Source organism: Molossus molossus, unplaced genomic scaffold (genome assembly GCF_014108415.1).
Source record: "Molossus molossus isolate mMolMol1 unplaced genomic scaffold, mMolMol1.p scaffold_m16_p_4, whole genome shotgun sequence".
Taxonomy (NCBI): Eukaryota; Metazoa; Chordata; class Mammalia; order Chiroptera; family Molossidae; genus Molossus; species Molossus molossus.
In genome coordinates this window covers 26,089,857-26,117,740 of record NW_023425377.1, presented here as the reverse complement: position 1 = coordinate 26,117,740, position 27,884 = coordinate 26,089,857, and the positions used below count along the sequence as shown (strand labels likewise).

The following is a 27,884-nucleotide window of genomic DNA, read 5'->3' as shown; positions in this document are numbered from 1 at the left end:
AATTATTTCAAACCCTTTTTGTTTGTGTTTAGCTCTAAGCATTTCACTTGTGTCAACTCACCTAACATTCTTATTGTTCAGGCTTCATTCATTATCTAGGCTCAGACCTCTAATTGATGATGTACCACAGACCGCACTTTCCATCTGAAAATTCATAAATCTGAAAATTCATAAATCTTTATGATTTTTCAGAAAGGTCAAACTCTTTAATGAGTAACCCAAAACTGGATGTTAGAAACTAGGATAAAACGTGATCTCAAAAATTTTGTTAAGAATCTATTTGCCCATTTGCAGTTATACTCTGGCAGAAAAAGAAAAAAAATTAATGACTAAAAATAATTCCATTAAGTATATTATTTTTCATATGTTACATTTGGTGAGAAAATAACCTTAAAATGCTCCTTCAAGAACATACCAAAAAACCTACTGGAAATTGTGACATGTGGGCAAGTCAGAGAGGAGTTGCAGAGACAGAGTTCCCAGGCTACCACCTGATGAGCTAAAACCAAGCCCATATCAGCAGGTGAGCATGCCTGGGCCCCACCCTCACGAGGCAGGTTTACTTCTAGGGCGATGTTCATCTTTGGTGTGTCAAACGTCTGCACTAGACCCGGGGTGTAATGTCCGCTGCTCACATCCCTCCTTTTCCTCAAGTTTCCAAAACGTAGAGAACTCAGAATCTTCCAGCCCTCACAGTTTACAGAGAGAGAGAAAGTGGTGCAGAAAAGGGACAAGCTGGCAGAGCCTGGGCAGACCCAGGTGCCAGTCCTAGGCATCGTCCACCCTCCCAAGCCGCCTCTTCAGCTTAGGCTCCATGGTACAGATCATTAGTGAAGGATTCATCATTTGTGAGGCCGACAGAATGTCCCTCCTCTTGACATTGTCAACCAGAAAGTGTTTTATTCTAAGAAAAAACAGATGCTAATTTGACATCAAAGAGATCTTATATATGATGTTCATTATAGCCTAATGATCTGGGTTGGAATCCCAGCTCCAGCAGTTGTAAGCTATGTGACCTCAGGTAAATTACAAACCTTCCTAAGCCTGGGTAAGAAGGTATGACCACAACATCAACCCCATTGAGTTGTTTGTGATGTATCAGTGCAATAATTCATGTTACCACTCAACAATACATCTAATGTAATAAACACTCAATACCTAGTATTTTTCCTTATCATTATTATTTTGCCAAATTGTGTTAGAAAATTCACTCTTAGCTCTACAAGCTACCAACAAACCCATTGCAGTCAATATACCACTTTCTAAATTCTCAAATAGATGAAAAAGTTCTAACTCACTTCCCACCCTTGCCACACACATGCTCCTGACCCAGATGAAGTATCGACTCTTGTGAAACCACTTACAATGTGTACTTTGGCTGTGGCCCACCACAGATTTCTCAGCGCTCTTCTCTGGGAAATGTGTCTGGCTAATGTGGTAAGAAAGGCCCATTCATAACACTGTAGTAGGGATACCCGGGTCAGTGGCTTACACAAGGGGTAGCATGTCACGATGATAGGATCAGGATCTATGGCAAGAATTGCATTTATTTTCTGATGTCTTTGTTTAAGGTGTAGAGCCAGAATAAGAGAGGACACTTCCATCAGTAGACGAATGGATAAAAAAGCTGTGGTATATATACACAATGGAGTACTATGCAGCTGTAAGAAAGAAAAATCTCTCATCCTTTGAGATGTCATGGAGGGACCTGGAAAGTATTATTCTAAGTGAAACAAGCCAAGCAGAAAAAGACAAATACCACATGATCTCACTTATTTATGGAATATAATGAACATAACAGTCTGAGGAATAGGGTACACCCAGAAACACGGAAGTAGGGTAGAGACTGACAACCCTCAGAAGAAGGGGTGGTGGGGGGAGGGAGAAGATAAACCACAGAACTTACATGCATCTATGCATAACCAATGGACATGGACAACAAAGCTGGGAATGGGGCAGGAGGGATGGGGAGGAGGATGGCAATGGGGTAAAAAAGGAGAAACACCTGTAACAAAAATAAAATTAAAAAAAAACAAAACACATAAAAAAAAAATCTAACCAGGTCGTGCCCTGGCTGGTTTGGCTCAGCAGTTAGTGTCAGCCCGTGGACCAAAGAGTTGCGGGTTCAATTCCAGTCAAGGGCATGTACCTCAGTTGCGGTTCATCCCCGGCCCTGATCTGGGTTGTGCTGGAGGCAACCAGTCAATGTGTCCCTCTCACATCAATGTTTCTCTCTCTCCTCCTTCTCCTCTCCCTCTCTCCCTCCCTCCCTCTCACACTGTCTGAAGATAAAGGGAAAAATATCCTTGAATGAGGATAAAAAAAATGTAACCAATTATACACTTTAAATACATAAAATTTTTGCATGTTGGTTTTTTTTCTCAATAAAGCTGCTAAACAAACAAACAAACAAAAAAAGAGAGGACACTGCCAAAGTCCAGTTAACTGGACTCCACTTATATCTTGGGAAATCAAGCTGCCATGCCCAGCCCCTAGGAGTGCTGTTCGCCTACTGTCTTGAGATGCATCCTTTAACTGCTCATTTCTCGACTCCTTTTTGAATCCTCTCCTGAGGATATTTTTCCATGTATCTTCATATAGAGTGAGAGGGAGGAAGGGGGCGAGAGAGAAAGAGAGAGAGAGAGAGAGAGAGAGAGAGAGAGAGAGAGAGAGAGAGAGAAACATCGACGTGAAAGAGACATAGCGACTGGCTGCCTCCTGCACAACCCCTACCAGGACCGGGATGAACTGTAACCAAGGCACTTGCCCTTGATCAGAATTGAACCCGCGACTCATTAGTCTGAGGGCTGATGCTCTAACCACTGAGCAAGCAATTTGACGCTCTAACCAGCTCATTTCTAAACTCTTTGCAGGGAGGCAGATGCTGTGGAGGTTCTATGGCTTTGCCTACTGAGTTAACAGTCAGATCTCTGTTATTTGCAAAACGCAAACATTTGTGGAACTCTGAGAACTGTTCCCGTAGAGATAAGTCACAGAGAGAGCTGCAGACACAGATGTTGTATTATGACATATTCATTAGCCTCTCTTATGGAATTTCTGAAACTGACTTTTTGACCATTTGCAGTCATTGAACTTGCCTTCTGCCTCAAAGACATTAGCAGACCATTTCCCTCTGAAGGTCACGAGGCTTCAGAATATAGCTCCTGTCCTTTCACTCAACCATCCATCTACCCATCTATCCATATACCCATCCAAACTATCCGTATGTCCATCCATGCACCCATCCAACTATCCAACAAATGTGTATTGAGGATTTGGTGTGATGTCTCATGACAACAGATAGTGTCAATAATAAACATAAAAGTGTTCTGGAGAAGTTTATGATATAGAAGCAAATATAGTATGTTAGGGAGTCATAAAGGGGAAGGGAGAAGGAAATGGTGTGGCTGTCAAATGGCGCAGTGAAGAACAAGGACCACTAGAAGTAAAATCTGTCCACTAGAAGTAAAATATGAGCTACATATACAACTTAAAATTTTCTAGTAGCCACAGTAAAAAGTTTAAAAAGATGATATTAGTATGACCTTTTATTAATTTTATCTTTTCATTATTTTACATTTTATTTAACCCAATGTCATTTTACATGTAACCAATATTTAAACATTATTAATGAATATTTTACATGTTTTTGCACAAAGTTTTAAAGTCTGATGTGTATTTTACGCTTAAGTACATCTTGAATGAATGGACCACATTTCAAGTGCACAGTAGCCACACACGTGGTGGACAGCATACTTCTAAGAAGTTCCAAAGAGAAAATGATTGATTCTAGGGCAGAAGAAAATAGAATGTGAGGAGTGGATTTATGAGGGATCTGGATTTCTTAGCTAATCTCTGGGGTATGTTTGCTCCCTAGGACCATGTCCCACTCTGCAGTCAGAGAATGTCTTCCTCAGTGTTTTATGAGCCCCTGGTGAGAAGGTTCTGGGTTCATGTCCCTAGAAAGTGAGCCTTCCATACACCCATCTTGGTGTCAGTCTTTATTTGTTGAATAAATAAATGCAAGAAAAATAAAAATAGCCATCCACCACTTTCCAGACCCCGTTAGTATTTGGCACACATTTCTCTCTAACACTGATAATAAACTCTCAAGGAGCCACTAATATTTCTGTTCTATAAGAGAGGGAGCTAAGGCACAGAGTAGAAAAGAGATTTCCCAAGATCTTAGAGCTAGAAAGAAGGTGGGGGGAGGGGAGACAAAGGGAGGTGCAGACAGAACAGGAGGGAGAACAGACAGAGGGAGGAATGAGCGTAGATTAGACCCAAGGGTGCACCATGGCAGAGTTAAGATTGGTGTGGGAACAGGGCCCAAGATATGTGAGGAGCCTGCCCTCTGCCCCATTCCGAGAGAGAGAGACAATAACATTTTTATGATTGCATATTGTTTAACCGATCTTAAACAGTTCATCATATATCTTCCCTTGGGCCCCCATTCTGTCTCTCCTTATATGGTTTTCTGGAAATAAGAAACAAAAACAGATTACTAGTTTTCATTAGCAGAGGACGTTTGGGGAAGTGAGAATCAGAGAAGCTATCAGTAGAGGCTTTAGAGGTTTGGCCCAATCTTCATTCTATTCTCTTCAACATTTCTGAAAATCGGGCATCCATCCTCCCTGTGAAAAGACCATCTCCCGAGATCATCCCTTCCAGTCTTTGATAGGCTGGACACTGGAAGATTATTCCACATACTGACCTCAAGTTTCCTTCCCCATAACGTCTAATTACAAGCTGGCTCTATGCGTTCTCTGCAGTACTCTTCTTCAGATGGAGGCCTGCCTAGTCCCTATAATGCTGGTGAGGGTGGCAGAGAAGCAAACATTGCTTTTGCAGCACCCCCCAAAGCACAGATTCCAATTAAGTCCTAAAATGTAGATGCAATTTCTAAAAAAAAAGTAAAAATCAGGTATTTGCATCAGCTGGGAGGTACATACAAAAACTAGAATGTGTCCCTGTAAAACATAACATTTCCTCACTTTTATTATAGCTTAGGGAAAAGACTTATTAAATCTGCTGACGCTGCTCAATGGTCACGAGTAACTTGGAGAGCCAGGATTCCATTAAAAACAAGCCTGCATCTGTTTGTTCTGTTTCTAGGAGGCTGTTTTTGTTTTGTTTAGTTTGTACTGGACGTAGTGTGGTGATCACATCATAAGGAAAATAATCATTGAATCACTATATGGTACACCTGAAACTAACATACTATTGCATGCCAGCTATATTTTAACTTTAAAAAGGTCAGCAAACCAGACCGATTAAAACATGATAAAGTTCTGGCTTGCTAAGTTTTTTGCAGTGTTTGGACAGCCCCCTACCTGGGTGGGGGAATGGGGGTGGGGGAAGAAACAAGAGAATAAAATGCAAATAATGTTGCCATTTCTGCAACTTTATTCACCCTTCTTTCCAAGTATTTATTTTTGCTTCCTTAGGGTATCAGGAAGAGCATGTTCTAACACAATTGTTCTGAGTTGTTGCCAGGAAGTCAAGTTTATCTTTAGCATCATCTCTGGGCAAATAACACAGACAGAGGAAAATGATGTTTGGGGCCAAATGTTGAAAACTTGAGTCTTGTGTAGCCTGAACTGAAATAGCAAAGAGCTAAAATGAAAAGCTAATTATGTTGGTATTGTTCTTCTCTACATGAATTTCTGTTTAGAGGAGAGGCGGCAGTGGAAAGAGGTTGGGTTTCAGGTACCCATGGCTTCAGGTTCAAACTTAGCCTTGATCAACTGCTGCCTGATTGAGTATTCTTGTGTAAACTTAATTCAACAAATAATTAATTGAATGGCTCCTTAGTGCCAGGCACTCCGCCCTCACAGAGCTTAAGGTAAGCTAGTTACCTCTCTGAATCTGTTTTCATTTTATTGTTTATTTTTTTATCCTCACTTGAGGACATTTTTGCATTTTTCTTCAGATAGAGCAGGAGGGAGAGAGAGAGGAAGAGAGAGAAAGAAACATCAATGCGAGAGAGACACATCAACCCCAACTGGGCCTGGGGACAAACTGCAACCAAGGTACATGCCCTGAGCGGGAACTGAACCCGGGACTCTCTGGTCTTCGGGCTGACGCTCTAACCGCTGAGTCAGACCAGCCAGGGCTGTTTTTACATCTAAAAGTAGAATACGCAGCTTCCGGTCAAGATGGCGGGTAGGTAAACGCAGTATCGCGTCCTCCCACAACCACATCAAAGTTACAACTACAGTACAGAACAATCATCATTCAAAACCGCCTGAGATCAAGCTGAATGGAAGTCCTACAACTACGAATTTAAAGCAGCAGCCACATCCAGACTGGTAGGAGGGCGGAGGCGCAACGGGCTGGTCCCACACCCTCGTGTGGCGGATAAAAATCAGGAGGACACCTTGGCTGGGAAGGTCCTCCCTGAGAACTGAGGGGTCCCCGTCCCACACCAGGTGCCCTGCTCAGGGTTCCAGTGCCAGGAAGAGAATCCCCATAACTTCTGGCTGGAAAAACCTGCAGGAACTGAGGCTCAGGGAGGCTGAGGTGGCTGGAGCCCCAGGCAGCTCCTTAAAGGGCCGGTGCACGGACTTATCGGACTCTCTCCCTCTAAGCTTGGAGGGGAGGCAGCTCGAGGGGCACCAGAGACATACAGGGAAGAACTGAGCTGTTTGGCACTGGAGCAAGGGATGGAGAGGGGGCTTTCTCCGGGACAAACGTGCTGTCAGAGGCCTTTGTTCCTTTGGTGAGCCCTTCCCAGGGGCGGCAGACAGAAGCCATATCTGGGACTCCAGCAACCTGGCTCACACTGGTAGCCCCGCCCTGCTGACTCCCTGAGGCCCCGCCCCACCCAACTTTCAGGCCCACCCAAACTGTGGCCACTTGCTTAACCATAGGATCGGCCTGTTTTGGATCCTGCCTCAGGTTTTTCCTAAATTCTTTCAAACGAGCAGCATCTGGTCTCAGGTAGCCCCATACCGCTCGTTAAGTAATACACAGAAACAAACACAGGGAGGCAGCCAAAATGAGGAGACAAAGAAACAGGTCCCAAATGAAAGAACAGAACAAAACCCCAATAAAAGAACTAAGCGAAAGGGAGATAAGCAACCTAACAGATGCTGAGTTCAAAACACTGCTTATAAGAATGCTCAATGAACTTAGTGAGAACCTCAGTGAACTTAGGGAGGGCCTCAAGAGCATAAAAAAGGACCAGTCAGAAATGATGGATGTACAGTCAGAAATGAAGGAGGCATTAACTGAAATAAAGAATAATTTACACAGATTCAATAGTAGAGTAGGAAAAACCAAAAAGCAAACCATCTATTTGGAATATAAGGAAGCAAAAAATGCCCAATCAGAACAGCAAAAAAGAAAAAAGAATCCAAAAAAATGAGGATAGTGTAAGGAGCCTCTGGGACAACATCAAGCGTGCCAACATTCGTATCTTGGGGGTGCCAGAAGGAGAAGAGCGAGAACAAAAAATCGAAAACCTGTTTGAAACAATAATGGCAGAAAACTTTCCTAACTTGGTGAAGGAAACAGACATACAAGTCCAGGAAGCACAGAGAGTCTCAAACAATATGAACCCCAAGAGGCCCACACCAAGACACATCATCATCAAAATGCAAAAGGTTCAAGACAAAGAGAGAATCTTAAAAGCAGCAAGAGAAAGGCAGCTAGTTACCTACAAGGGAGTACCCATAAGGCTGTCAGCTGATTTCTCAAAAGAAACTTTGCAGGCCAGAAGGGAGTGGCAAGAAATATTCAGTGTGATGAAAACCAAGAACCTACAACCAAGATTACTCTATCCTGCAAAGCTGTCATTTAGAATTGATGGCCATATAAAAACTTTCCCAGACAAGAAAAAGTTAAAGGAGTTCATCACCACCAAACCGTTATTATATGAAATGATGAAGGGTCTTTTTGAAGAAAAAGATAAAATATATGAACAAACAAAATGGCAATGAATACATATCTATCGACAATGGAATCTACAAACAAAATGAACAGGTAGAACAGAAACATTCTCATAGACACAGAGAACATTTTGTTGGTTGCCAGATGGGAGGGGGGTTGGGGGAATGGGTGAAAACGGTGAAGGGATTAAGAAGTACAAATTCATTGCTAGACTGACAAACCTCAAAGGGAAAGGGGTTGGGGGGTGGGAAGAAATAAACCAAAGAACTTATATGCATAACCAATGGACACAGACAATAGTGTGGGAAAAGGCAGGAGTGGGGAGGAGGGGGTCAATGGGGAAAAATGAGGAACATCTGTAATACATTCTACATTCAACAATAAAGATTTAAAAAAATAAAATAAATAAAAGAAGAATACGCATTACTATTTGCAGGGCTCTTATAACAAAATGAGATAACATGTAAAATTATAAAGCTCAGTGACTAACCACAGTCACTGTCTGACAAATGGTTTCTTTTGTCTTCAGAATAACCAAATTAACCTCTCCTTTGAGTTAACTTGTGGTTTAAAAGTACAGCTCTAGTACACAACTAAAAATAAAACCAACAGATGGTTCCATAAATCTAGACACTCCTCAAATACTCCAAGTTTTTTGGGGAAGTTCATCAACTCTGACAACCAGTTACTAAAACTCAGTTTTAGATACTATCACTTCAAATAGTCCTATTGGACTCCAACTTGGTTTTTATGCAAAACAAAAATAAATTGATTTTCTTGTCAGTTACCAGCAGATATGGTATATGTAGCATAACAATCAGAGCTATAAATGATCCTGAAATATTAGAACTGCTCATTTAAAATTGTCTACTGATTGCCTGTAATGTGTCAGACATAATGATGGGATAGTAATAAAAGAAACAATGTGTCCCCGACCTGACTGATGGAGCTTACTCTCTAGTGGGGAGATGTAATGTCTGCCCTCAGGGAGGCCATAATCAGGAGAAGACACAAGACAAACATACATTAAATAATAGTGATGAATGTGCCATTGTATAAGCATTAAATTATGAACTAAAATCTCTAATACGGGGGTTCAGAAGAGATGACATTGTCAAGGAGTTTTCTGGGGGAAAAGTGGACTTGAGATCAGGCTTTTGAAGGTTAGGGAGGACTATTCAAGGTCTTTTCTTCTCCTTGCACATAAAGGTCGAATGCACCAAAACTCAAAGCAGAAGCTAGCTGTAATAATGCTACCTGGGTCCCATCTCACCCAAAAGGCAGCATTAACTACTCCTGGATAAAAAAATAGTTGGTTTAGTCCTGGCTGGAATGGTTCAGTGGTTAGAATATGAGCCCTCAGGTTCGATTTCTGGTCAAAGGCACATACCTGGGTTGCAGGTTCAATCCCTGGCTCTAGTTGAGGGAGCAACCAATCAATGTCTGTCTGTCTGTCTGTCTGTCTCTCTCTCTCTCTCTCTCTCCCTCCCTCCCTTCTACTCTATCTAAAAATCAATGGAAAAAAATCCTCTGGTGAGGATTAACAAATACAAACAAACAAAATAATTGGTTTAAATGTCACTGTAGCATTTAAAAAAGTTAATTTATTTTTGTTACAGATGTTTCTCTTTTTCCTCCCTCACTGTACAGAGTCCTGTAACCCAGAACTCTATGGTCTGCAGGCCGACACTCCAACAGCTGAGCCAAACTGGCCAGGGTTTGCTGTAGCATTTTTTTTTTTTTTTATCCTCACCCGAGGATATTTTTCCATTTTTTGTACAGATAGAGTGGGAGGGAGAGAGAGGAAGGGAGAGAGAGAGAGAAACATCGACGTGAAGGGACACATCGAGTGGCTGCCACCTGCACGACCAACCAGGGCCGGGGACAAACTGCAACCGAGGTACGTGCCCTTAGCGGGAACCGAACCCGGGTCTCTCCGGACCGCAGGTCGACGCTCTAACCGCTGAGCCAAACTGGCCAGGGCTGCTGTAGCATTTTTAAAAGAGCTATTCAATCCAACTGACTGCGCGAGAGAGAGAGAGAGAGAGAGAGAGAGAGAGAGAGAGAGAGAGAGAGAGAGAAGGAAGGAAGGAAGGAAGGAAGGAAACAGAAGAAGAAAAACCCAGGTTAAATGCCTATTTTGCCTTTTCTTAATTGTGAGAATCCCCAAACTTCCCTCTGGGCAAGAGATAATCACAACCCAGACAACTGGAGCTGCCCCTTCTACTAGCCAGGAATGGAATCAGATCAGTCTAGTAATGAAGAGGTTTAATGTTAGAAAGCTTTTAAAATTCTACACCTCTTTGGACTAGACAAACTTCAGAGATGAGCCCTCTGAAACGGCTTCGTCCACATTCCCGACCCACATCATTCTGAAGCCAGACCACCTCACTCCATCCCTGAATACAATATCCTCCCTTAAATAACCGCACATTCACGCAGCAGTTCTGCTCTGCACATCTGCTCGCCTTAACTTTCCATTAGGAATGCCTGGTGAGCCGCTGAGGGATGAACTTCGTGGGAATGTGTGATCTCTCTGAGATTAGACATCCCGCTGCATGATTATGGCTTTCTCGGTGTTTCCCCCCATGGAAGGAACCTTAGCTTTCATCAAATGTCCGGAGGATGTCATGAGGCCTCCTCACTCTAGGCCAAACCCTGAAAAAGCTTAAGTCGTTGTATCTTGGATTTCCCACCCAAGTAGTAAGAAATGATTGTAAACGTCTGAAAAAGCAGCATGCCTGCCTTCGTCTCTCCTGTATCCCCAGGTAGTGCACAGTCCACTTACATGTTGACTTACTGTGGATTTTCCCCAGTAATTTCAATTCTCGAAGGGACTGCAGAAAAATTTGCATATGTTACCAAACATGGATCTCAAAGACCAAAATCCCGACAGTTTACCAGGGCAAGAGCATAAGAGGATGCCTTAACAAAGGTCCGATTTAAGTGTGTTTATTCAATTCTGTGAAGGGAAAATGACAGCAAGACATCGAAAGCCACGCAGAAAGGATTCAGGCTTCCCTGAAAGGGATTCAAGTGGCAGCAAATGGCTTGTTTCTCCACAGCAATTTACATTTATTAAAATAGATAATAGGCATAATCATTGTCAAAACGGAGCTTCCCACCCTGTACGATGTCTTAATATATTCTCAAAGTTCCTGACAAACAGGCGCCGGCCATGGCCGATTAGACTCTAAGTGGGGGATCACTCTAGCACAGCCGAAAAACCAATCTCACACTTCTGGGGAGGAAAATGAGACCTCAAGCAGCCTTTGAAGGCAAAGGGTGAAGCACAAAGGAGAAGGTGCTAAAGGACACGTTGGCTGGAAGGGGAACCGGGCGGAGCGTGACACTCACATTAATGATGCTAATTTATGTCTGGGTAAGTGTGTGTGCGTGACACAGAGGAAATCTGCAAAGGTCTCTATTATCCCGTGGAGGAGCCCAGCTTGAATCTCGCGCAAGGGTCCGTGCTTTATCTGGGGGCTGCCTCACATGGGCTTGGTGTCAGTTTCCTAAGAACAAATCACTTGTCTCCTTAAATCCATTTGGATCGTTTCCAACCTGTTCTTCACACTGCAGCCGGAGTGATTGTTTCAGAAAACAAATTTAGTCGCTGCTCCCCATTTCCCCCACAGTTAAACACTTTAACAGTTTCCTTTTGCTTCTCAGATACAAAGAAAGAAAAAGAAAGAAAGAAAGAAAGAAAGAAAGAAAGAAAGAAAGAAAGAAAGAAAGAAAGAAAGAAAGAAAGAAAGAAAGAAAGAAAGTCTCATCTACCCTCAAGGTTCTGCAAGGTGTGGCTTCCGTCTAATGTCCACCCTGTGGGAACTCAGGTGGCACAGGTCATCTTCCACTTCTGTGAACACTCACTCTCTCCACTGCTAAGACCGTAGGGCCCTTGTACACACAGTTCTCTCTGCCTGGGTCAACTTCCATCACCGCTGACCATGACTTCATGATTTAGCCCAATCACCCCTTTACCAGGGAAGCTCTTCAGGTCCAGTCCTCTAACATTATGCCCAAATCACCGCACTCTTCCTCTGCAGGGTTTGTCACAGTTACAATTGCACATTTATCTTTATTATTCTCTGATGAATTTATTTCCTCAGAGGGCCTTGTTATTCTCTATTCCTGGCACCTAGGCACACACCTGGCACACAATAAGTGCCCAGTAAATATCTACTGAATAACCAAATACAAAATGACCATACCATCTACCCACACTATTTTCAAGGTTTTCCTGTATGTCATTTCATGCCAGAAATTTGACTGGTCACTCTTGTGCTACGTATGAGAAATGTCACTGCTAGGCATTAATAGTTTCCCAAGAACCAGGGAGTTCTCTTTTATCATATGAGTTATTAATGTGCAGAAATGGTTATTGTATAGAAGTCAGCTACGGTGCTGACCATCTATTAGACCTAATCCTTAAGATCACTGTTTTCAAGTAATTTTGCTTTTATTTCACACGATCCCAAATACTACTATTGGTTTTCAAGCTCCAATCATTGTGCCGGGATTTCACTCAACAAATATTAACTGAGTATATTTCTTACATGCCAGGCATTTAGACCTTAGCATACACATTGAGCAAGAGACACAGGCACTTACCCTCAAGTGGAGGAGACAGACAACACAGATGGATAGGCATTTCAGATTAGTGAAGTTCAGAAGTGTGTGATTAGTGCTGAGAAGGAAGGAAGTCATGTTCTATATGAGGGACATCATGTTGATTGTTTCAGCATAAGCTTTACGTGATCCGAAGGCCCTACCAGGATAACCTGTAGCCTTATTGCTCTGGGGTACCAAGTAGATCACAGCGTTTTCACTAGATGAAGGATTAAAGGATTTTATGTTCTAGTGTCGTGGTCTCCCATAAGAATTTCAATGTATTTACTTTCTCAAATTAAATCAAGGACTAGGCAAAATACAGGTATCCCTTTCCTAAGGAGTCATGATAAGTCCTCAAAATCTCTACTGCCAGTCCCAACGTACGCCAAAGGATCAAAGTGCCTTGTTCTCTACGATGCATATCTCAGCAGAGTATCTGTTTCATGCCAAGAGATTTCTTGCTTGGTTTTAGTGATAAATAATGCAAGGAGCAGTTCATGGTAAGAGAACACCTTAAAGACATCTACGGTGAGAGCAGACATTTTGCAAAGATTGAGTCAAGACTTGCTCGAGAACCCTTATAGACCTTAAGGCTAGGACAGTGTTTGGAGCATAACTGTCCCTCTATAATTATGTGTTACATATTGGCTGAATGACTGGTGATACTGTGAGAATATTAGCCAGCTGAAGTCTAATACCAGAGTGGAGTGGAAAGAGAAAAATTACAATTGAAGTGACTTGCTTCTCAAGAGGAAGAGCCACAGAGAAAGGGCACCAAGAACAGTATCCTCTTAGTCCCTTTTTTTTTTTTTTTTTTTATCCTCACCTGAGGACATTTTTTCTATTTTTTGTTCAGATAGAGTGTGGGAGGGAGAGAGAGAGAGAGAGAGAGAGAGAGAGAGAGAGAGAGAGAAACATCGACGTGAAAGGGACACGTTGAGTGGTTGCCACCCACACGACCCAACCAGGGCTGGGGACAAACTGCAACTGAGGTACGTGCCCTTAGCGGGAACCGAACCCGGGTCTCTCAGGACCGCAGGCCGACGCTCTAACCGCTGAGCCAAACCGGCCAGGGCCTCTTAGTCCCTTTTTGATGAAAACCACAGACTTACAAGGGGTTGGTCAAAACACTGGGAGAATCTCGGAACCGACAGTGGCAGTCCCCAAGTTGCCACAGCTCCAGATAATGCTCCAGCCTACAGCCTCCAATGGGGAACAATCAGCAGGTTGATAGATTCTTCTGTTTACACTCCTGAACAAATAAACTAATTACATCTTTTTTCTTAACCTAACAAAGCTTCGCTTGATTACAGGTCATTAGTGACCATTAATACATGAAACTGTTTGCATTTCACTAGGATATCTGAATTACACGGTCTTGCCTTTCACACTAGCTCAATCAAGCTTCCAAAGGGAAACCCCACCCCCATGAATGGGGTCTCAAGGGTGACTTAAACAAACTAACAATTAGGCTCCAGAACTAAACCAGGCTGCAGAAGAATACACTGCTCTGGTTCACTGCAGATCTCTCCACTCTCCAACTGCCAGTCCATTTGCAGTGCAGACATGCTCTTTGTGCCCAAAGAGTACGCAACCACCTCTCTCCCAACAGTCTCAATTATCTCCAGTGGTGCTAATGCACTGGCCATCGACACAGACATGCTTGTGTGATGCTAGCAAAGACAGTCCTAAATTCACAACATGCTGGCTGATTAGAGGCCAATAAATGCAAGGAGCATGCTGGGGATTGTCAGAAATAATGAGGTGACAGGAACAGAGTCTATTTAGTAAAAAAAATAAAATAAAAGTGGAGGCAGGATAGGGATTATGGATATGTATAGGTCAACTGGGTAGTCTAGAATTTTAGCTCCATTTGAGGCTCTGGATTATCCATATTAGAAGCCAAGATTCTTGGGGGTGGGGGTGGGGGGTTAAGGGATCATTGCTAAGCCTCTGTTTTGTTTTGTGCTGAGCAGTCGCAGAGGAGCAAAGAGTGATTAACAGGGATTAATAATCTCAGAAATGCTGGAGCACTTTGTAACATAGCAATTGCCATTTGGGAGCAGACCCATGGTCCATCTCATCTAAGGTTCTGTTGCTTCAAAAACAACTGTCTCCAGGGAATGCCACTTTTGACTTCTAATGTGCTGAGCCCACTGAATTAGAGGAGCTGCTAACGAGGCTCGTGATGGCAGCCCATGGGTGGCAGAGACCACTTTTACTTTCATTCTAGGCTAGCTACCGAGCTCACAACTCATGCTGCAGCTCAGTGACTGTAGAGTGCCATGTAGTTTCCAAAGCTCTTTCCAATGAGTTATCCAGCCCACCTTTTTAAAATATATATATATTTTTTTCTTTATTGATTTGAGAGAGAGAGGAAGGGGGAGAGAGAGAGACGGAAACATCAGTGAGAGAGAACATCAATTGGCCGCCTCCTGCATGCCCCCCCACCCCTGCCGGGGATTTGGCCCACAACCTGGGCAGGTGCCCTGACTGGGAATTGAACCAGTGACCTCTTGGTGCGTGGGTCGACACTCAACCAGTGAGCTATACTGGTCGGGCCCAGCTCTTCTTTATATCAGGCCTATGAAAAAGTTAGGTTATTACTAGCATGGTAATGGTAAAAATACAGACTCTAGAGTCAACTCCTGTTTTATTTTTTTCCGTTTTTTTTTTTTGTTTTTTTTTTTTATCCTCACCCGAGGACATTCTTCCATTCTTTTGTTCAGATAGAGTGGGAGGGAGAGAGAGGAAGAGAGAGAGAGAGAGAGAGAGAGAAACATCGACGTGAAAGGGACACATCGAGTGGCTGCCACCCGCACGACCAACCAGGGCCCGGGACAAACTGCAACCGTCAACTCTTGTTTTAAATCCTGCCTTTTTCACTTACTAGCAGGTTGACCTTGAACAACCTACTTAACCTTTCTAAACCTCAATTTTTACATCTATAATACAGATAATAATGGCACCTACCTCATAAGGTAAAACTCTGTTAGTACTTAATGCATGGAAAGTGCTTAGTGTTCCCATACATGACACATAAGTACTCATTAAGTATTAACTGCTATTGCTTATCTCTTTCTCCTCCTCCCCAGCACCCCCCCATGGCCACCATCTCTGCCTCCACATCATTACCCACCATCCCCCACAGCAAGATAAGAAAACTAAATCTCCAAGATAGACTTTTTTTTTTTATCCTCACCCGAGGATATTTTTCCATTTTTTGTACAGATAGAGTGGGAGGGAGAGAGAGGAAGGGAGAGAGAGAGAGAAACATCGATGTGAAAGGGACACATCGAGTGGCTGCCACCCGCACGACCAACCAGGGCCAGGGACAAACTGCAACCGAAGTACGTGCCCTTAGCGGGAACCAAACCCGGGTCTCTCCGGACCGCAGGCCGACGCTCTAACCGCTGAGCCAAACTGGCCAGGGCCAAGATAGACTTTTTATTTATTTTTTAAAAATCCTCACCGGAGAATTTTTTTCATTGATTTTCAGATAGAGTAGGAGGGAGGAAGGGAGAGAGAGAAATATCGATGTATGAGAGACACAGCGACTGGTTGCCTCCCACACGACCCCGACCAGAGCAAGAGACAAACTGCAGCTGAGGTGCATGCCCTTGACCGAAACTGAACCCACGACTCTTTGGTCTGTGGGCCGACGCTCTAACCACTGAGCCAAACCAGCCAGAGTAACAGACCTTTTTTTGAAGTTACCTAACTACTAACCAACTCAGGTAGGACTAAGTCATTACCTTCTGACTGAACCATTGTCCCTTCCAGGTACACTTTTCATTTCTCTTTCCTTGACCTGAATCCTCCTCATCATCCAGGTCTCAGCTCAGCCATCTCCTTCATGAACCTCCTCTGCGCTCTCTTACATGACATCACAGTCCCTGTACTTTCCCCATCACAGAACTTCTCACACCTCATTATCGCTGCCTGTTGTTCTGTGTCCCCCACCCCCACCCAAGAGGTCATGAGTTTCTTTTTTTTTTTTTTTTAATCCTCACCCGAGGACATTTCTCCATTTTTTGTACAGATAGAGTGGGAGGGAGAGAGAGGAAGAGAGAGAGAGAGAGAGAAACATCGATGTGAAAGGGACACATCGAGTGGCTGCCACCCGCACAACCAACCAGGGCCGGGGACAAACTGCAACCGAAGTACGTGCCCTTAGCGGGAACCGAGCCCGGGTCTCTCCGGACCGCAGGCCGACGCTCTAACCGCTGAGCCAAACCGGCCAGGGCCAGGTCATGAGTTTCTTGACAAAAGAGACCAGGTTTATATTCTACATCTGCATCCCCAGTGCAGAGCACAGCATCAGGGACATAGTAAGTGTTCAATAAATATTCAATCAATAGAAGGATGCGATGACAGACTCCTTGCATTCCAATCTGCGGCCACATATTAAAGCATTCTTTCTCATTGGGGCACGTTGGGAAATCAGAGATAGTCACACATGGCTTCATGCTTTAGCGTGCTGTTAACTAATCTTAACCTCATGTTGCAAACTCAAGGCCATGTTACCAAATTCTAATGAATTCCATTTCTGAAGACAGTAATGTGCAGAAATAATGCCTCGAAGGGACACATTATGTAAACACACACGCACACACACACACACAACACACATGCACATTCATGAAGGCATGCACACTGTGTACACAGCTCCCCACCCCTTCGCATCTTGAAAAGGACACCTTCTTTGTCCTTGGAAAGGATTCTCAGGAACATCTGCCCTTAACAAGGCATGGTGAAAAGCAGGTATTCATCCTTGGCATTCTTTCTCACAACAGGCTCTTAAAATTCTGACTCTGAACAGTCTCCTTCTCACTTGCAGCTTTTGTGCTTTTGGAAATTTTGAGTCAGACATGACAGACCAGAAAAACGTGACCAAATAACAAATCCTCTGACCCTTCCCCTCCCCCTTCCTTTTGGCGGGGGTAAGAGGGTATAGAAGTTGGAAATTCCATGGAAATCCATCCAAAGTCTACCTGGTCTCCTCTCGTTAAAGTAGTATTACTGAGGGCAAACCACAGAAAACTCAGGCCCCCATTGATACCACAGTAGAATGCATTAAAGGGGTTACTTGGTGGAAAGGGGTGAAAGAAAGGCACATTGGAATGACAACAGATAGAAACCCTTTAAAAAAATACGTCTGACAGAAAAATGTAAAATTTTTCATAGCAAGGGAAGAGCTGAACTCTACCTCACATGACAAACACTCCAGGTGTAATTTAGAAAACAAACAAACCCTGCTCTCTTATCATCTTATATAAAAAAGCACATTAAGAAATATAACCTGTATGGGATCTATGGACAGATAAAGCTAAGGTTGCCCTGTTCCCTTGGGATGCCAGCACCTGATACATTCGTATCCACAGGCTGAGAGAGAATATATATGAACATATAGAAGCATGTACATTTACACAACTATACATTTGATCTTTGATTTATTCTACTTTTATGTCTTTGACCACTTTTCAAACTTCATTCCTCTGTGATAAACATTTCTTTGGAAATGTTTCCTTCTCCATTCCTTTCCTTAGAAGTAGCTCTTCTTTTCTGAATGTCTTCCCCTTTGACCTATCTCCTTGTTTTTATCTACCTCGGTTACAAACTCCACCTCAAGAGAGAACCTCTAATGATTCTTTCCCTTTAATAAAAATATGTAGTTCTCTTGCACTAAATTTTATTTCCCAGGGCCCCAAAATATAGCCGAATGTAAAGGCTATACGTAAAGCGAAGTAACCACACAGATTCAAGAAATGAATTGTAAACAGCAAGCAGAAATCTGCTCGTTGCTTCATCCAAATCAGGTGGGACAGCTTACGGGTTCTATTGAAAAGTCTTCCAAACATTTAGTACAGGTTAGAAGTTTTTCCTACCCAGAGATTTCTAGATCTACCTTCCAATTCAAAATTACCCATGTAATAAGACCCTACATTCCTCATTGTACACAAAGTAAGAAGTTCACACGGTCTCTTCCTTCACCTCCTGACCCCCAACACTTTTTCTTTTATTCCTTATCCTTACTCGAGGACATTTTTTCATTTTTTGTTCAGATAGAGTGGGAAGGAGAGAGAGAGAGAGAGAGAAACATTGACATGTAAGGGACACATCGAGTGGTTGCCACCCGCACAACCCAACCAGGGCTGGGGACAAACTGCAACCGAGGTACATGCCCTTAGCGGGAACCGAACCCGGGTCTTTCTGGACTGCAGGCCAACACTCTAACCGCTGAGCCAAACTGGCCAGGGCGCAACCCTTTTTCTTTGTTAAAGGAGTTAACACATCTATCTGGTCTAGGAATCCACACACCTCTTTAGCATTTACATAATGGGTATATTCTCTTCTAGCCTCATCTCTCAACCCTAATAATTTTGTAACCAGTCACCATTTGTCATTGCTATGTACCGACACGTTTCATCAAAACGTGTTGTTCTGCAAACAGTAAATCAAACTGTGTTTTCCATCTACCCTTCCTGTTTCAAAGGTGACTTACTTGATTTGGGTTCCACAGACCAACTTTGAAGCACTTGGAACTGGTCAGCACTTCCATGTTGCTATGTTATTAAGGACAGTAGGTATAAATAATAATAATAATACCTTTATTTCCATAGGTCTTTTCATCTGGATAATTCATGCTTCATAATTGTGCCACTAGTCTCTGTCTTGGGTTCTCCCTTGGCTCCTGTGACAAACACGGGGTTCAGATCCAGACTCTAGGAGGTGGTGACGCTTCAACTTTTGGTGACATACAAGGCATTCCACACTCCCCAGACCCCCCTGTAGTCTGCTTGCGGGAGGTGGCTCTGAGCCTGTCAACATCCAGGCGAACAAGGGAACGAATCAACACTACAAAACCTCTCTGTGCGCCAGCCTCCACCGGAGGGCTGCCTTCGGTTTGGGAGAACACTGGTTCTTAAAGGCGGATCTGGGCCCGCAGCCCCAGCAGTACCTGGGCAACTGACCAAACCCAAACTGCAGGCCCCTTTCCCGACCGCTTAAATGAGACTCTGGGAAGTGTCCTGCAAGTTCTAGTTCACAGACACTTCAGGTGACTCTGATACAGTTGAAAACAACTGCGATGGGGCATCGAGGGCGTTGGCAGGAGGCTGCAGTTGTTAGGAGAGTGATCTTCATATAGTTAAAGAGGGGCCATGCGCATCGGATCCGGAGGTTTTGAGGGAAGGCTTCCCCCCTGTAGGGCTAGGAGCAACGGGTAAAAAATGGGGAGACTGCTCTGGTACCCAGACCAACGTGGAAGCAATTAGAACATTTTGGAAATAAGAGCAAGTCATTTCATAGGTTAAAAAGGGCTCCTTCTGCCCAGCTGGTGTGGCTCAGTGGTTGAGCGTTGACCCATGCACCAAGAGGTCACCGGTTCAATTCCCAGTCAGAGCACGTGCCCAGGTTGTGGGGGGCATGCAGGAGGCAGCCAGTCGATGTTCTCTCTCACCGATGTTTTTATCTCTCTCTCCCTCTCCCTTCCTCTCTCTAATATCAATAAAGAAAAAAATAGTAAAGTAATATAAATTGTCCTTTAAAATAAAAGTATTTTAAAAAAAAGAAAAGGCTCCTTCTGTTGAAGTGTCCAGCAGTATAAGATTCTAATCTAGGAAAACCTATATAGGCAATACAAAAAGTACTAAAAATAAAGATGCAAGATTAAAAAACAAATTAAAAGTAAGCCTTAATAGGTTTCACCATACTAATAGAGAAAGGCTTATAATTAATCTGCTAGCATTAATTATTTTTAAATGTTTTTATTGATTTTTTTAGAGAGAGAAGAAGGGGGAGATGGAGACATTGATGCAAGAGAGAAATATAGATCGGCTGCCTCCTGCACGCCCCCTACTGGGGATGGAGCCTGCAACCTGGGCATGTCCCTGGGACCTCTTAGCTTATGGGACAATGCTCAACCCATTGAGCCACACCAGCTGGGCCCATTAATTTTTTAATAGCTCAAAGCTATTACCTTTAAAACCTATCCTACTGATGGTGCATGGAGTGGATGAATGGATTTTAGTTTCCTAATGCTTTATTTCATATTCAGAAAAAGGCAGCAGTTGGCTTAGGCTCTCACATGGTTTCATTTAGTATTATGTGAGGTTATATTTATTATTTAAAAGGGATCAATCACCATCAGCCAGAACTGATACTGGATCAAAGATTAAGGTTGGGGTGTTAACTTCTCCTTTGTTTTATAATCAAAACAACTGTCTTTTGAAAGTAATGATTATGTTTTGGGACATAGAGATAACTGTACTGATATTCATAAATCTACAGCCTAACACTATCAAGAAGTTACTGCATACTATGCACCCGGGACTGTCCTAAGCACATTACACACACTGTCATATTTAATACAGGCAAACCTCAGAGATATTGTGGGTTCGGCTCCTGCCCAACGCAATAAAGCAATAGTTGCAATAAAAATGAGTCATAATCTTTTTGCTGGTGGAGGGTCTTGCCTTCAATTTGTAAAAAAAAAAAAAAAAAAGCAACACGTGAGGCTCCATAAGGCCAAGTGCAATACAACGAGGTATGCCTGGACTCACAACCACCTTAGACGTTGAACTTTGTTATCCTCATTCTATAGAGGAAGCAGCTGGGCTTTGAGAGGTTAAATAACTTGTCCAAGGTCACAGAACTAGCAAGTGCTGGAGTCAGGATACAAACCTAGCTGCCTCCACAGTCCATGTTCTTAACCATTTAAGTACAGGCACACCTCATCTGTCGCACTTCATGGATTTTTAACAAGCACAAATGTTGCATTTTTAACAAATTGAAGGGGAGACCTCCACCAGCAAGAGGATGCTTGACTCCCTTTATTGCAGTAGGCGGGACCTAAACTCACAATAGCTAAGATACACCAGTATATATATTTTAGAATAATCCTGAACTCTAGAAATTTGGAGGGCAGAAAGAATGTATGGTCCAGTACAAGTAATACTTATGACCACTTCAAGCTTCTAGAAATACTAAAAACAACCCAACAACCACTTATTGAATGTTCAACCTATGTCAGGTACTAAACTAACCACTGTATAACTATTCTCACTGAACCCTCACAACAATATAGAAGGTGGTTACTATTATTGTCCCAATTTTAATATGGGCAATTACGTCTTCTTGGTAAAGAACTCACTGCTCGTGTAAGTGGAAATGAAGCAACAAATGTACATAGTTTGTAAAAGACACTCAGTAAATGTAGCTTCTCTGCCTTCATATCATGTTTCCAGAAATAACAATGGTGCTGATGATGATCAAGCCATTGTCTTTCTCCATATTCTCTCTCTTTTTCATTTCAGACAACATAAGCTATCATTTATTTTTTGTAATTTTTATTAATTTATTTTTGTTACAGATGTTTCTCCTTTTTCCCTCATTGACACCCTCCTCCCGATCCCCCCCAACCCCAGCATTGTTGTCTAAGTTCATTGGATATGCATATATGCATGTAAGTTTTTTGGTTTATCTCTTCCCTACCTCCCACCCCCTCTTCTGAGGTTTGTCAGTCTGTACCCTACTTCTTTCTATGTCTGAGTCTATTTTGTTCATCAGCTTGTATTGTTCATTATATTCCACAAATGAATGAGATCATGTGATATTTGTCTTTCTCTGATTGGCTTATTTCACTTAGCATAATACTCTCCAAGTCCCTCCATGTTGTCTCAAAGTATAAGAGATCTCTTTTTCTTACAGCTGCATAGTATTCCATTGTGGTTATGTACCATTTACAATTGCTAAGATCTGGAAACAGCCCAAGTGTCCATCAATCTTCCATATTCTCTTACTTGTTCCACATGACAGATATTTGTGAGTGAAATATTTGGGTGGAGAATGCAGTTGTGAAATGGAACTTTTCCACATCTTTAAAATCACTGAACCCTAGTTCTTTGAAACTTGTATCACTGGCCAGGAGTGTGGCCCCAGGACTCTTCCACTGGCAACAGTAACAATGAATGAACCTTGGGAATGATACACATCTCACACCCAAGCCCAGCAATCAAAGGGCTATGGCACTTGCTCTACCCAACGAACCTTGTGCAAAGGATGTAGGTGGCTAACACCCTGCAGAGAGAGTCAGCAAGAATAAACATTTTTTTTTCTAAGACTGTAAGATTTGACCTAGTTAGGAGTTCAGTGAAAGTTGGTTTATTCAGCTCAACACCAAAAAAATAAGCAATCCAACTGAAAAGTGTACAGTGGACCTGAATAAACCCTTCTCCAAAGAGGATGTACAGATGGCCAATAGACATGAAAAGATGCTCAACGTCACTAATCATCAGAGAGATGCAAATTAAAACCACAGTGGAGTATCACCTCACACTCTCAGAATGGCTACCATCAATAAATCCACAGCTATTGCTGAGGATGTGGAGAGAAGGGAACCCTGGTGCCCTGTTGGTAGGAATGCAGATTGGCAGAGCCACTGTAGAAAATGGTATGGAGATTGCTGAAAAAAAATTTTTTTTAAAAACTGCCTTATGACCTTGAAATTCCACTTTAGGGTATATATTGGTAGAAACCCAAAACACCAATTCAAAAGGATATATGCACCCCTATGTTTACTGCAGCATTACTTACTACAGCTAAGATATGGAAGCAACCCAAGTATCCATCAATAAACAAGTGGATAAAAAGCTGTAGTACAATGGAATATTATATTATTCAACCACAAAAAGAAAATTTTATCATTGCGACACCATGGATGAACCTAGAGGGCACTATGTTAAGTGAAAGAAGTCAGTGAGAGAAAGACAAATGCCATATGATTTCACCTATATGTGAAATCTAAAGAACAAAACAAAATGAACAAAGAAAATAGAAACAGACTCATAGACACAGAGAACAGACTGATGGTTGCCAGAAGGGTGGGAAGGAAAAAGGTGAAGGGATTGAGAAGTACAAATTGGTAGTTGCAAAATAGTCATGGGGATGTAAAGTATAGCATAGGGAATAGTCAATAATATTATAATAACTATATAGGGTGCCAGGTGGGTACAGGAAACACTGAGGGGATCTCTTTGTAAAGCATGTATGATTGTCTAACCACTATGTTATACACTTGAAACTACAAAATAATATTGAATATAAATGGTAATTGAAAAATAAAATTTAAAAAAATTGATATTCAGCATTTTAGTATCATGGGAAGAACTCTATTGTAGGAATTGAAATCTCTGGACCTCAGTCATGTCTCCACCACAAACGATCTATGTGATTATGGGCAAGCTAGATCTGTTTCCCCCTTGAAGAAATGAAAAGAAATAAGACTTGTTCTCCAAATTTGTTGTGCATAGTAGATAAAGCTGTGAAAATACTTTGCAAAAATATAAAACACCTTCACAAGTATAAGACAATATGACTATTTTATGTAAGTTCTTTCATGCTTAAAATTTGCCGCTAACATATCAACCTGGTCAGCCAAGTTTACTGACAGACTCATTTAAAAGGCAAGAGGAAAGGGGATTATTTTAAATGGATGATTATCAAAGACATCCGTGGAACTCTTTGCCCAGTTGTTTTGATGGTTAAAAGGGATTTGTTTCCCATGACCTTACTTCCCTATAAGCCTGGCAAATTCCCAGATCAGTGAATGTTGGTATGAAATAGCCTGATAAACTTTTCTGTGTAAGCAAAAAGGAGTATCACCAAACTACTATGTTACTAAGCAGGACAGAGACTTGCTCAGTAGCTCAACAAAGGGGCTCAATGTATTTTGCTAAAGATGCCTTTGGGTTCCTATTCGAATTTCACGGTGCCATGTTTTTCTCCCTTGCCGGTCCACATTAGAGAATAGAATTTGGGAGATTAGTTGAGACAGCAGTGAAAGGGGATAGTGTGAAGGACATTTTTATTCAAGGAGGAGAAAAAAAGAAATTCCATCTGGAGTTAAACTTGGAAGAGATGAATAAAAGATGGTACTACTTAGTACTGTTGAGTGTTTTTACATCTCATTGGAAGGACACAACAAACAGATTCAAGAGTAATGATGTGAAAATCAAGGAAACAATTTCTTTGGTGCTTTACATACGTACATCTTGAGCTATGGTTTCCCCTCAAATTATTTGACAGATTAAAATAGCTTTGCAATGTGACATCATCATCCTGCTTTCTGTATTACAGTTCTTTTCTTAAACATTTCACAGGTCAACACAAACAAAGTAAGACTAAAGATCCTAAGCAGAAATTTTCCTGGAGACTGTATTTGGAAAGTCCCATTCATTCTTTCAAGTGATTATGGGGCTATAAAGTTGATAGCTTGATTAATCACTCAAACTTTGACTCTAGGTCATCTTGCCCGGTTTACCCAAAATAGAAAAACAGAATTTATGAAGGTTTCTTAGAACATAATCAATGACTGCAAAAGAAATCAAGGCTTCTCAAACATAAAACATGCCACACTTTCCAAAGTCAAGAACATCTCATGAGCGGACAGTGGTATTTTCTTGCTTACGTTGCTCTGATAAAACATACATGCTCTGTGACCAATAGTCATATTGCAACTTGACCAGCTGCCCCCATGTGCAGACCTCCCCAGTAGGTCTGGTTGTCACTAATCCACTGATTAAACATCTTAAGGCTGGCTTTGGTAAAACATGCCAGAAATTCCTTCAGGGTAATTAAAACCACCTTCTGTGTCAATAAACACAGACTGAGATCCTCCATGTGCAGAGGGATTGGCTCTGACCCATGGGCTCTAGGACATTTTTTCTGAGATGGCTTTGCCATCATTGCAATTTTTACTGACTCATCCAGATGCTTTCCCAGCTCCCTTATGAAATAGGGTCAGAGATATCATCTTACCTTTATTGTTTCAGCCAAGACACAAAGACCAAAGGAGCTCTGAACCTAAGGGCCAAGCTCATTGCCAAAGCCTTTCACCTAGACCTACAGGTAAGAGCGTAAAAGAGACTGTTGTTACAGAACTTGACAGTTACTAGTGTCCACTTATCACTACCATTCCAGAGTTCGAACTGATTTTCATTTGAAAAATTATTCATGTGACTTCACAGTCAAAGGAAGCATCAGGTGAACTTTACTACATTGATGTCCAGAGACTAGTTCTTTGCACACACTCATGAATTATTTTTCACCATAATGACAGCTTAATTGTTTTTATTATGCAAACAATGTCTATACTTATTTTACAACTCCCATACATTAGAGAAAGCACAAAGATAAAGAGTAAAAATTACTTAAAATCCCACCAGTCTGAGATAAACATCATCAATATTTTGGTTGTCATTTTTTATATAATTTTTCATACTGATATCATTGTATACCAACTCATATACATAAATGAGGTTTCGATGGCTCAATCAATACTTGCTGGATGGTTAAAGAGTATAATCAAAGAACAAGCTCATAAACAAACAAATTAATGAAAAATAGGCTATGCTGTTAATTAGCTGGCAGTTTCCAAGTAATTGTAAAAATAATATTGCACATCTTTTGCCTTCTCCCCTTTATCTTTAAACTGTAGTGGGGGTAGGAGAGCTTCCACATGTTTTGAGGGCTCACCAAGTTTAAACTCCCAAGTAAAGAATGTGTAACTGGTTGCTGTCCTGACTCCAGAGACATTACCAATCTATTCTCAAACTCAAGTCAAGTTCAAAAACCATTTACTAAGCACCCATGTGCCAAGCACTGCACTGTGTTCTGTAGGATACACTCAAGAAGCAAAACTGTGATGACTGTCTTCTGGGAGTTTCTCTCTTGTTGGGGAAACAATATTGAGGTCTGTCTGTTTCTGGATGATTATCTGAACTTGGACCGTTTCACATTTGTCAAATGGGGATAATACCTATATCTGATAAGACTGTTGCTATGATGAAAAAAAACTTGAGGAATTCAGCAGGAACTTCATGGGACAATGTGGATTTGAGGCAGGCTTTGTGGGTTCCGGGGAAGAAGAAATAGCACACACGGGGCGGGGAATAGGAATGGCCTGGGGTAGTGAGGACCCAGCACAAACCAACCTTGTTACTTGAAGATCCGTTACGAGAGACTCAGGAGATGAGGAGACAGGCAGAAAACATTAAGGTTTATAAACAGAGGAGAAAATTGTGAACAAACCAATCCTCTTAGAGGGTCAAACAAGAGTAGAAAACTATTTTTTTTTTTTTTTTGCCTTTTCAGCATGTGCCCATGTCTAAGATCAAGGCCATCCATATGAGTGACCCAAAGGCAACCTGCTTGTCAAGTAACTGGAAAAAGAAAAAACCTGGCCTGCACAATGGGCTCAAGTCCAAGTGTCTCAGACTTGTAGGAAAAATTCTGATCGGAAAATTTCCATCTCCAATTGTGCTGAGGAAGCTTAGGGCCTGAGTAAGCATGCTGGCAGCCACAAGAGGATATTGAGATTGCTTTGGCCTTTTCACCGCGGTGCACAGAGTTCTTCGGGTCCTGGGAGACCTCAGCTGCTGTTTGATCTCTGAACCTGCAAGGGGTCAGAGAACTTGTAGGGAAAAACACTTTGTTCACAAACAGAACTGCATCCAAAACTTTTCCCTACATCCTATGAAGTGACCAGAGGGTTCTGATTTCCAAAGCATAGTACACAGGTTTCACCTGGGCTAATCCTACAGCACTGATGGAATTAGATACTCATCATGGGAAAAGAGGGAAAACACTGAACTGTTCCAGTCTCTTCTGTTAGCTCAGGGTCCCAGGAGAGCTCTTCTCTCCTCTGTCACATCTTCCTTTTTTAATCTGGCACCATTGACGACTTCCTGGAAGCACGTTCCTATGGCTCGGCACTGCCCTAAATAATGCTCTCATCCCATCCCACCTGCCCTTCGACTCCAGACAGAGGACAAAGGTGATGAGAGGTAGATTTTAATATTACAATTCCAGATCATAATTGAAACTTGATGTTTCTAGAAGCTGCTTTAACACGTTTAGTCCTCAGAGGAAGCAATTACATCACTTACTAATTGCCACAAATCTTATCCATTCAACTATCCATCCATTCATCTGTCTATCCATTCATCCATTCATCTACCCACCCACCTATCCATTCATCCATGTATCCTTTAAATTTCATCTACTGAACACTTAGGTCCTAACCTGTGTATCACTTTCAGTACTTCTTGAAATTTTTACATGAAAACTGTCTCAAAAATTAGTATTCTCACTGCAATGCCTCAAGACACTTCAGAGGGAAAAAATGCCCCCAAATACTCAAGCAAAATGAGCTGAGCCTGCAGACTGACTTCCAGCTTTAATCCCCCCAAACTGCTGAAATGCAGACAGTCAATAAACTTTGAAAAGGGACTAAAAATCATGCACTAAAAATATAATCCCAGTGGTAATTTATAAGATTTGCACTTTTCATTTCCATTAAATCATGCTCCCAATTT

At 42.1% G+C, this 27,884-nt stretch overlaps 1 protein-coding gene and 1 long non-coding RNA gene across 3 annotated transcripts in view; both read right to left on the bottom strand.

Moving 5' to 3' along the window:
* The window catches only part of PPP2R2B (protein phosphatase 2 regulatory subunit Bbeta), a 301,174-nt gene that overhangs the window by 216,440 nt on the left and 56,850 nt on the right, over positions 1-27,884 (bottom strand). The gene's annotated exons all lie outside the window — the stretch shown is intronic.
* On the bottom strand, positions 19,123-26,642 carry LOC118615748. The gene is made up of 3 exons (XR_004956475.1): positions 26,502-26,642; positions 25,327-25,410; positions 19,123-19,201 (listed from the first exon to the last, which is right to left on the bottom strand). It is a non-coding gene; the product is annotated as an uncharacterized LOC118615748 (long non-coding RNA).